This window comes from Octopus bimaculoides, chromosome 7, assembly GCF_046866305.1.
Source record: "Octopus bimaculoides isolate indiv1 chromosome 7, ASM4686630v1, whole genome shotgun sequence".
In the NCBI taxonomy this organism is placed as follows: Eukaryota; Metazoa; Mollusca; class Cephalopoda; order Octopoda; family Octopodidae; genus Octopus; species Octopus bimaculoides.
The window spans coordinates 66,561,489-66,573,988 of NC_142934.1; the positions used below are offsets into that span (position 1 = coordinate 66,561,489).

Below are 12,500 nucleotides of genomic sequence, written 5' to 3' on the forward strand. Positions count from 1 at the left end.
GTATATATATGTATATATATATATATATATATATATATATATATATATATATATATATATATATACACACATACATATTTGTAGATATGTATGTATATATCTATATCTATGCATACATGCATATATATGTGTGTGTGTGTGTGTGTGTATGTATATATGTATTTATCTTATGATATTTACTTTACTTTATATTATACTCATTTATTGTGCTTTTAATTATTAATTTTTCTATATGTGATAGTGGATTTTCATCGATGAGTTCTTGAAACTTGGTTATTTTCCCTAAAACTATATATTTTATATATATATATATATATATATATATATATATATATATATATATAAGAATTTAAGGATTGTGGATCACACAGGTTGTAATCCTTTGAAACATATGTAGGAATAAAGTATGCAATTATAACATGCGTTTTCTCCAATCCTTAAATTCTTAAATATACTCAAATACCCAAAATTTCAAGGAGTTCCTGCCTTAAAAACAGGAACTAAACCACAGTTATTTTGTGTTCTTTGCTACATTGGTTTCTATTAACCCATTTATTCTATCAGAAGAATTTTTATTCATTAAGATAGCACATAATTATATATATATATATATGTGTGTATATATATATATGTGTGTATATATATATATATATATATATATATATATATATATATATATATATATATATATATATATATATATATATGTATATATATATATATGTATATATACACATATACGTTTATGGTATGTATGTTTATAAATACATACTGCAGTATCTATGTTTGTGTGTGTGTGTGTGTGTGTGTGTGTGTGCGTGCGCGCATGTGCATATATGTACGCACGCACATTGTACTATGAACCAAGTCAGGAGAAACACTTGCCAAACCCATCTTCAAATCAAACCCTAACGTCTTACAAAAAAAAAAAAAAAATGAAGTACGAAATAATCATAGATATGCATCATAGAATGGGATAGTCATGGCTGGAATTCTTTTGATCACAGATGTACACGACTACTGCTGTCCTGGTGCAAACTAGTAAGTATTGTAAGTACAGACAGCCGTATATTTTTACACATGTTCATCTGCATATGGTCATATACACATATATATGAACATATATGCGTATGTATGTATGTATGTATGTATGTGTGTATGTATGTATGTATATATTGTGTGTTTGTATGTATGTATGCTTGTACAGGTGCATCTACCTCTCTCTCTTTCTCTCTCTCTTTCTCTCTCTCTCTTTCTCTCTCTCTCTTTCTCTCTCTCTCTTTCTCTCTCTCTTTCTCTCTCTCTCTCTTTCTCTCTCTCTCTTTCTCTCTCTCTTTCTCTCTCTCTCTTTCTCTCTCTCTCTTTCTCTCTCTCTCTCTCTCTACACACACACACACATATATTCTTTTATTCTTTTGTTTCAGTCATTTTACTGCAGCCATGCTGGAGCACCGCCTTTAGTCGAGCAAATCGACTCCAGGACTTATTCTATCTCTTTTGCCGAACCGCTAAGTTACGGGGACGTAAACGCACAAGCATGGGTTGTCAAACGATGTTGGGTGGACAAACAGACGCTCAAACACACACACACACACACACACACACACACACAAACACACACACACACACACAAACACACACACACACACATACGACGGGCTTCTTTCAGTTTTCGACTACCAAATTCACTCACAAGGCTTTGGTCGGTCCGAGGCTATAGTAGAAGACACTTGCCCAAGGTACCAGGGAGTGGGGCTGAACCCGGAACCATGTGGTTGTTAAGCAAGCTACTTACCACACAGCCACGCCTGCGTTTATATTTATATATATATATATATATATATATATATATATATATATATATTTATATATATATATGATTGACCGCTAAATCCACAAGTTTTTTTATTATTATTCTCTCTCTGTTTATTTCCTCGTGTTCTTTTCTGTTGAAGAGCGTAGGCTCGAAACATAAAAAGACTTTCTCACCTTCCCGAGCGTCAAACTAATACACTTGTTTGTTGTTTATACACCTATCTTCGTCTTTTGTTTTTCTGTAAATTTTAACTATATGTATATGATAACCGTTGTTGGTTTGTTTACGTCCCACTAACATAGCTGTTCGCTAAAAACGAAAGAAAACTAGTACAAAATGGTAAAAAAAAAAAAGTTAAATACTGGGGGGAGGAGATGATACGAATAAAACTCATCAAGGCGATGCCTCAGTGTGGCCGAATTCTAATGACTCAAACAAGTAAAATACAATATATATATATGTATATATGTGTATATATATATATATATATATATATATATATATATATATATATATATATATATATATATATATATACATGTATATATGGATGCATACATTCATACAGCTTTACATATACTTACGCTTACGTGCATACGCTTATAGAACCTCATCTACACCTACATATACAGACATGAATATTTACATATATGTTCAAAGTATATGCATAAATACGTAAACATATCTATCTGTCTATGTAAGTATGCATGTATGTATGTATGTATTTATGTATGTATGGATGTATGTATGTATGGTTGTATGTATGCATGTATGTACGTTTGTCTTTATTCAGTTCTTTGTCAATAGAGAAAGAGCCGGTTTCTAACCTAGATTCAAGGCTCCCTCATTGGAATTTCAACATCAACAACAGGGCACCTATGTATGTATGTATGCATGTATGTATGTATGTATGTATGTATGTATGTATGTATGTATGTATCTATCTATCCATCTATCCATCTATCTATCTATCTATCTATCTATCTATCTATCTATTTAACTATCTAGCAATGCATATATGTAATTATAATAGTTATATATGCGTGTACACGCACACACCTTCGCGCGCACACGCACATACCTTCGCGCGCACACGCACATACACTATCTATACTATTTATTAAAGCCGAAAAACTGTTAATCAGATTTTCACGTGAACGCTCATCAGAAAGTCTCGATAATACTCTTACCGAAAGTGTCTGGCGAACTTCACATGAGTAACAGTTTGTGGAGATCTTTTTCGGTTTTATTAAACAGTATATTACTCTACCTTTGGTGTTCGAGAACTATTTTCTCCAACATGTTTTGCATCTATATGCTTACTTATGTATGTATGTATGTATGTATATGTATGTAAAAATACATTACGGAAGATATAGTATAAACAATTAATAATTAATCATGAATTGCCGAGGTCGACTTTGCCTTTCATCCTTTCGGGGTCGATAAATTAAGTACCACTTGCATACTGGAGTCGATCTAATCGACTGGCCACCTCCCCCAAAATTTCGGGCCTTGTGCTTAGAGTAGAAAAGAATAATTATTTTTGAATATATCAATGGCCAAACATGTTATCATAAAATACATAGAAGAAGAATGTTTATAGTTTTGAACAAGTCACAATTATAACTAAGAGGATTTCAAAACCCTTACCTGTTTAGAGATAGCAGTCAAAACCGCTATAAAGCCAGTTAAATCACTCATATTATTTCTCTTCACTATAAAAGTTGTCTGCGGGCGACATGACAAATAGAATCCACAACTTAAAAATAACTGGTTAATTTCCGATTGCAATTTCGACGTTAGGGTCCTCTTAAGGGACTCATTCGTCTCGCCAGGGAAATATTCCAAAAGATAGAAATCGAAACAAGACCTTACCTTGGGGCTAACATGTATGCTGACCGGCAAGAGAAATGTGTCAGCCTCTATCTACATATTCAAATTTTGAATTCAAATGCCATGCACAGCGTTTATGAGAAAAGACCGGTAAATTCGAGCCACCGCAAAATCACCGGGTATGAGTTGGGAGGATTTTGAAAACCTCTTAATTATAATTGTGACTTGTTCATAATTATAGACATTCTTCTTCTTCTTACACACACACACACACACACACATGTATGTGTATTCATGTGTGTGTGTATGTGTGTTTATATATTACCGACTCGAGTCCAAGAACTCATAAGGTTTCTAAAGTGTATAAGTGACCGAGATCACAACATACCCACTGAACAAGATGCCAGTCCATTGCGGGCTTGCTCACGTACAACTGAGTGGACTGGAGCAACGTGAGACGAAGTGTGTTGCTCAAGAACTCAATGCTCCACCCGGTCCGGCAATCGAAACCACTGTCGTGTGTGTAGCAACCTAGCCACAAAGTCACCATCTTCGCGCGTACACACACACACAGACACACACACACACACACACACACACACACACACACACACACACACACACACACACACACACACACACACACACACACAAACAGGGGCATCCTGAAAGCTTTTCTCTTACGTGGAATTCCGTAACGTAAACCCCACCTTCCTTTGGCTTCTTTATTACATGGAAGTCAATAAAAAAAACAATACGCTTTACAGGTACGAAATATCTGCTGGTGTCTCATAAATTAAGATCATAAAAAGAGGCATCAAGAAAAATTAAGATAAATGGCTTGATAAGTCACAAATTAAGATAAGTAACTAGGTGCATCACGAATTAGGAATATTTGGTATCACAAATTAAGATAAATGATTTGATGTGTCACAAATCAAGATAAATGATTTGTTGTGTCCAATTGGGTTACTGAATTTAGAATTCATGACTTATGTCTTATATATTATATTTATATTGGGATGAGATGGAAAGGAATTCCTGAGTATAAGATATAGAACTCGAATGTGTTAGATCTTCGAATGTATGAGACTAAGTTATGCCATAGTTTTAGGATATGCTAAGTTTTAGTGCAACATTTGACATATAGTATTTATTGTATAACATTTGTATTATATCTGTATTTGGGTGAGTGTATGCAAACATGTTATGTATATATATATATATATATATATATATATATATATATATATATATATATGTAAATAGTGGTCTCAAATTTTGACTCAAGGCCTCTTGAAAGGTTAAGCGCATTTTCGAATAAATTCAATTTCTTTTAGTGAAAGTTATGTGGAAACAAAATCTAGGTATGTGAATTATCCGAAATTCCTCTCTAAAATGAAAATGCTTCGTAACAAATTCCGATATAATCGTAATCTACACCGTCTGAAAGGTATATGTAGAAAATTTCATGAAAAATTATCCATCTATCAGAAGTTATGAGGAAACAAAGTCGGTGGAGGCACACTTTTGTTGTCATGCTATATTTATTTACTGAGCAAGTGAGTAATTTTAGAGGATTAAAGGAGACAAAAGAAAATTATATTGTGTTTTTTTAACACAGCTCTTTATCTCGGACAAAAAGCGTTGTATCTTGTATGTCAGCAGTGTATATACATGAAGTATGATACATAGATGGCGATTTTAATTTTGATATTCCTTCGGTTGAGTACACCGGAATTTTATACAATCTGGCGGCTGTATTATTCACTGTTTCCTATATGGGAAGCAGCAAATTTTGTCTAAGCATGTGTTTGCTAGTACGGTGCGCTCTCGACGGCCCTGGAAAATCTGGGTCCGTAACGATTCGCAGCTCTCGAGTTGGTCCGTACCCACCATCCGCAGCAGGTCTCCAAGATGTACATCCTCTCATCGATAGCGCCAAAGTAGGTAAGGGAAGTCGGCAAAATGGATCCGTACCTTGACAAATCCTAACAAAGCTGAAATGTATCTGGCATTCTCATTCGCCGGTGTCGGGGCGATTTTTCGCCCCCCACCCCGATAAATGGTGCTTTTTTACTTTCCCATAGTACGAAGATATTTTATCTCCGACAAAGACCGCAATATCTTGTCTGTCAACGGTGTGCAAACATTATATAATATTACATAGATGGCTAGTTAAAAATTTGTTTTAAAATATAAGTATTTATTAAAATGGTCAGTTAAAGAAAAAAAGAAAATGTATACTAAAACACCCCATCAAAAAAAAAAAAAAAATAAACCTCATTAGATTTCAAAAATGTTTTCTCAAGTCTGTGTTTTTCCGTTTCTTCAGTTTGTGTTTATATTCTGTCATCTTTGATCATTTGAAGCAGCTGAAATCTTTTACAAGCAGCGTCTTCTTAATAAACTTACTTTTACAAAAATGATGTTTATTTTACACCCACACCAGGTGTAACTACATAATTGAGTCTCTTTCTGCTAGAAATCGTAGAAATAGCAGCAGCCAAACTTCTTTCGAATGGCACACTATAGTCTTAAAGTCTTAAAAAAAGGAGAGATAAATTAGACACTGTGTAATTTATACATGATATTTGTGTGTGTGTATGTATATATATATACATAATCACTTCAGCAATGTAACTATACGTGTGCCGTTAGCAACTTCTTCTCCATCTTTGGACTTTTGCCTTTCTCCTTTCCAACGAAGAGCTATGCTCGAAACATCAAACTCTCTCCTTTCACCGAGCGCCAATCTAATACGTTTCTTGTGCACGTCCTCACGTTGGTTTTTATCGTTTTTTAAAATTTGAATTGTTTGTTTATTTGAATTGACTATATGTGTGTGTGTGTGTGTGTGTGTGTGTGTGTGTGTGTTCGTGTGTGTATGTGTTTGTATGTGTGTGTGTATCCCTAAATGACGGAACGGTCATGACTGAAATGTCTTAGATCACGTGCCTGTGAAATGGTAGAATCTTTCGCAGTATTTGTTTCAACTCTTTATTTTGAGTTCAAATCCCGCCCTGGATTCCTTGAATGTTATACTTCATGGCTTGATCTAACTACCTGAGATGCATTCGGATTAAATCTCCGGCTTTAGGATACCGTCTTCCTTTCTTCCTCCTTGGTTCCTACCAGTCTCAGAAATCCTGTAATGTGTAAAAGATTAGAAAACAAGCACAAAACAATTGAAGCTGCAAAGGTCTCCAGCCTTTTCGTTTGTTTTTCTTTGCACCACTGCATCACAGGCAGCGCTTATTACCCTTCAGATTTTAACAGTCAATAAATTTTAATATCTTTTCTTACTATGCGACTCGGTTCCAAATTATCCCCGGCTCGGTAGCAGACTGCGATCCAGTGGACGAAAACCCTTGAGTTAAAGGACAAATCAATGATTGAGCCTCTACGTCAGACATTTTCAACCATTTTTTGCCTATAGACCCCTTTGATTCCTATTTTACTTGGGTGGATCCCCATAACCATTCGATGTTTAAAAAAAATTTCAATGTATTATTATAATTAAATACTCCTAGGATTTGTATAAAAATTGCTATATTTTGTATACTGTAGATTTATAATCAATTTATTGCACATAAACTTTTTTCATGGCCCTTGAAAAAATATCGTGGACACCCAGTTTACTATATAGCATCCGTGGACCTCCAGAAATCTTAACTGGATCCCCAGGGTCCATATGGACTTCGGTTGAGAACCTCTGCACTACCTGGTCATTCAATCTACTAGAAACAGCAGCCATATTTGCTCTTAAATCATACATTACCATTTTAAATAAAATATGCGCAGGTTACTATAGTCCTAGAAATATTTCTAAAAGGACGGGGTGATCACAATATCTGATCTGGATTTACCTGGAAATAAACAACACTTGAAGAAGGTGTGGTTCTGGAAAATGGATTGGGATGAGAATTAACAGACGTTATTAACGATAGTTAAGATGACGAGGAGTCAGAATCGTAAGCGTGTCGGATAAAATGCTTAGCGCCATTTCGTCTGTTTTTACGTTCTGAGTTTCAATTTCGTGTTGGTCGACATTAGCTATCGTCCTTTCGGAGTCGATAAAATAAGTATCAGTTGGGAAAATATCAGGCTTTGTGCCTATAGTAGAAAGGTTGTATATATACGTATACGAGTGTGTGTACATATTATAATCAGTTACTTGTTTCATTCATTTGACTGCGGCCATGCTAGAGCACTACCTTAAAGGGTTTAGTTGATCAAATCGCCTCCCGTATATATTTACACATTTTAAGTCTGCTTCTTATTGCATTGATGTCTTTTTGCCGAACCACTAACTTGCAAGGTCATCAACAAACCAACACCAGTTGTCAAGCGGTGAGATGCAAACACACGCACAAAAGCTAGTGTGTGGGCATGCATACACACCTTCATGCACGCACACACGCACTTGCGCGATGGGCTTCCATACGGTTTCCGTTTACCAAAACCATAGTAGCAGAAAGGGAGTGAGCCCAAAACTGCATGGTTGCGAAGCGAACATCTTAACTACGCAGTTATAAGAATTTGTTTAAATAGTATTGAATTGTCGAATGTTTTCCATCAACATTACATGTAATATAATGCTGTCAGGTCTGTTGCTTATATATCGTATCTGATATTATTTCCAGAATCTATCGATATCTTAATCAAACATTTGATCAATGATTTAATCTCAATCAATATATTCTGAAAACTATCTATCTATCTATCTATCTATCTATCTATCTATCTATCTATCTATCTATCTATCTATCTATCTATCTATCTATATGTACGTTTGTATGTATGCATGTATGTATGTATGTATGTTTGCATGTATGTATGTATGTATGTATGTATGTATGTATGTATGTACGTACAAGGTGCGGTGAATAAATTGTCTTCTAAATTACGCAAAAATGAAAATAACACTGACATCTCATTTTAACAGATATATTTACCAAAATTGCATAAGAGTAAATTTATTCAATAAAATCACCATTGGCTTCAACCACGGTCTCCAGACTACTTCGGAATCTCCTGCAACTCTTCTGGACGGTCTCCGTATTCAAGTTGGTTTAATGCTGCCATAATCCTTGCCTTCAGTTCATTTTTGGTGCTACATGGAGTTCTGTTGGTCTCTTGCTCAACTGCACCCCATACATAATAATCAAGGGAGTTGCAGTCTGGTGAGTTATGTGGCCAGATGTTAGGGGTGATGTGGTCGCAGAAATTGTCTGACGACCATGAAAGGGTTCTCCTGCTTATGTGGCAAGATGCAGAGTCCTGTTGTTAGACAGGGTCTTCCAGCAGCCACCCTCTTGATCTAGGACAGCATTACCTCCTCCAAGCACTTGATGTAGGCCTCCATATTGAGTCTGAGGCAGTGTGGGAAGATGAATGGAGGCATAACATCACTAGTGATCACTAGTTTTCACTCAAAACATTCGTAATAACCATCAGACTCATCCAACTCTTTCTGAGTTCTCTGCGCTGTCCTCAGATTGGCACCCAAACGCTCTGAAATGTTCGTATTGGAGCTTTCGGCGCGAATGCTAAGCAGTGCAGAATGTCGTTCCCAAATTTCTCGCTGAGGGAATTGCGTCATGGTGCTGTTTTTCTCACAGACCGTGCCCAACTAACCCTACTATAGTGAGTAGTCGACAAAAATCAAAAACAAACAATGCACATGCACGAAATTCAAATATAAAATGGCGACAACTTACTCATTGCACCCTGTGTATATACATAGATATATTGTCAAAGGCGTGAAATTATTATGATTCATGGACGATAATTGATGAGGAAAGAGCATGTCCACATCTTGTGTGTGCTTCTCATGTGTCTCTTTGTCGCCCTTCTGTGCAATTTTTAAATCCTTCTCTCCCTCTCCCTCTCCTTCCCTCTCTCTCTTTATCTATGCAGAGATAGATAAATAGATAGATAGATAGATAGATAGATAGATAGATAGATAGATAGATATGTATGTATGTAGATAGATAGGAACAGATATGTGTGTATTTGAGTGTGTGTGGATAGATAGACATTGATATGTGTGCATGTATGAGTGTGTATGTGTGTTTGTGTGTGTGTTTGTGTTGTGTGTGTGTGTTTACGTGCGCACGCACGTATCTAGTTTGTTTGTCACCCAATGAACCAACTCAGCTTACACCGTATTTACAATAACACCTCATCTGTTGCTAACCACACAGCTTCACCTGACAACTAAACTTGTTTAACATGTAATTGGATCATACCTTGCTGTTTCTCTCTCTCTTTTCCTTCTCTCTTTCAGTACACACACACGCGCGCGCATACACACACAATCACAAACACACGCACGCATGTATTTTTATGTATGCCTCAAAATATGTATGTTTGTTGTTTAGTCCCAAATCCACCTTGATCGAGCGGACTTATTTTCGAAGGCGTGGCCATCCCATTTTTTCCCCAGACTGTGTATCTAGAACTGGATTACTCGATGCGTTGTCTTTGTTTGAAGAGAAATTTGGCTGCCATTTCTAGCAGGCTTACCGACTACATAGAGGCACCCTGCTAATGTTGTTGGAGTTTTGATTTTGAGGTATAACTGCGTTTACGTATTGTTTTTTTTTGTCCCACGTCAGTCTTAATCAAACAGACCTATGATCAAAGTTTCAGCCGTGACCATCTCGTCATATTTTTTCTTCCAGATATTTTATTTCTGGGGAACGTTATCCAATATGTCAATTTTATTTCAAAGATAGATGCGTGAAACTTGAGGATGATTTGGCTGTTATTTTTTACAAGTGATCGATTACATTGAGGATACCGCAGTCCCAATCAACATAACTATAATAAAAGACATCCCAAATGTGACCATCAAAATTAATTTTTTAGTTATATTGTTCCTTAGAATACATAAACCAATGTGTTACTCATTTATAAAGATAGCAGTGCGTGATTTATTTCCAGTAGCTTGGGCGATTTCGTGGAGAATTAGTTTCCAATTTATGTTTTACTTGTTGGCCCTCTGGACATCAAGTAAAACATTTTAATTGTACCCTACATTTGGATGTTTAAAAATATAATGTGTATACCAATGGGCAATGGTACCGACTGTAATGATTTTTCTCAGAGAAATATCTCAAATAGATCTGCGTGTTAGAAACAGAGTTTTTCTCTGAACGCCGGTGGATCAGGAGACACGGTGTTTCGACCTGATTTAGTCTACTCAGTGACGAATACCCAGGTGATTGGCAATCTCAGCAAACTGCAACATCTCTGTGAAAACGTTTTAAAAGTTAACACTGGATTTGATTAAAAAGGGACGATCAGCAACAACTAGCAGAATATTAAACGAAACCTAGTAACCTTCAGCGAGTGGGGCCGGTGTACAATAATGCCGTCGAGAGGAAGGCCCTGAAATGGCACGCATTCTCTCCTGACGACTTCACAAGCTTGCTAGCATCCAATATGCTGAGCTTTGCAAGGTGTTTGCAAAAGAATCGAAAATTATGGTATCTAAGAATCACAACTAGACCTATGATTATCAGGGCTTTGGGGAATAATACCAAATGGCATTGGAAAATACTAGTCAAATACCAGGAAACCTCAAAGTATCAAAACTACAAAAAATTGCTTTCATGGGGACCGCCTACATCCTAGGAAAAACAGTCAGCCTGAGAATATCTGATTCTGTTAATATCTTTTAAAATCGCAAAAAATTTTCAACAAATTTTTCGCGGAATCTTAATTCTCAGCATTTGATTTTCTTTACTTGAAAAATATCATTGCTGCTCATAAATAATATCTACAGTAAAACGTCCTGCCTGTTGTTACTTGTGATCTCTGGGTGATGCTTAGAACAGCTCGTATAAAACAAAGCAGCGAAAAAAACATAATAATAATAATAATGATGATGATGATGATGATGATGATGATGATAATAATAATAATAAGGCGGTAGGCTAGTAGAATCGTTAGGTGTGGTCCAAAATAATTAGCGGCATTTCTTGCGGTTCTTTACGTTCTGAGTTCAAATCCCTGACCTCAACTTTGTTTTTCATCCCTTCGGGATCGAGCACTGGGGTCGATGTAATCGATTAGTACCATCTGCCAAAATTTCAGGCATATATTAAAATGAACTGTTGTTGTTGTTGCTTTTCTTGCTGTATTTATTGTTAGGGCGGTGGATTAGCTGAATCGTTAGAGAATGTGGTATTTAGTTACGGATCTTTGGATTCTGAGTTCAAATCCTACAGAGGTCATCTTAAAATTTCATTCTTTCGAGCTCGGTAAGATAAAAGTACTAGCTAAATGCTGGCTCGGCATTTTGAGCTTTCATATCAGTCACCGAAAACAGGATTTTCTAAAATTTATTATTCTGTGCCATAATTCTGGCAGTAACGTCTGTAAATCCTCCATCGCAACTTTCTGTAGCTGCACCGGTGGTGGTGACGATGGTAGTGGTGGTGGTGGTAGTGGTGGTGGTGGTAGTGGTAGTGGTGGTAGGGGTGGAGACGAAGGGGCTTTTAAAAAGCAGGGTTTTGCATTATATGTGAGCCAATCAAACCAGACATGCACCTGCATATGTCTTAAATCGATTGTTTTATAATCGATTAAATTGATTATATATCTCCACCACCACCACCACCACCACCACCAATCCGTGACCTTATGCAAATGTGAGCAATCAGAATCAGAACACGTTAGATCGATATTTGATTAGTTATGCATCAATATTATACAATATACTCTAATATGTCCAGATTGCCTTTTCATTTGGCATCTGAATAGATATACCTTTTATCATTCTATCTAATGCTTCAGTCATTGGATAGAGTCCATGCTGGGGCACCATCTTGAATGG

The 12,500-nt window shown here is 36.2% G+C and overlaps 1 protein-coding gene across 3 annotated transcripts in view; it reads left to right on the top strand.

Annotated features, from left to right (window-relative positions):
- LOC106872832 (uncharacterized) overlaps nucleotides 1–12,500 on the top strand; it is a 103,632-nt gene that overhangs the window by 3,458 nt on the left and 87,674 nt on the right. Inside the window, exon 1 of one of the 3 annotated variants that reach the window (XM_089355474.1) lies at nucleotides 877–1,050. The exons of the other annotated variants lie outside the window; for them this stretch is intronic. The gene's annotated coding sequence lies outside the window, so the exon portion shown is untranslated. Of the gene's footprint in view, nucleotides 1–876; nucleotides 1,051–12,500 lie in introns of those variants that run through there. 3 annotated transcript variants of the gene reach the window in all.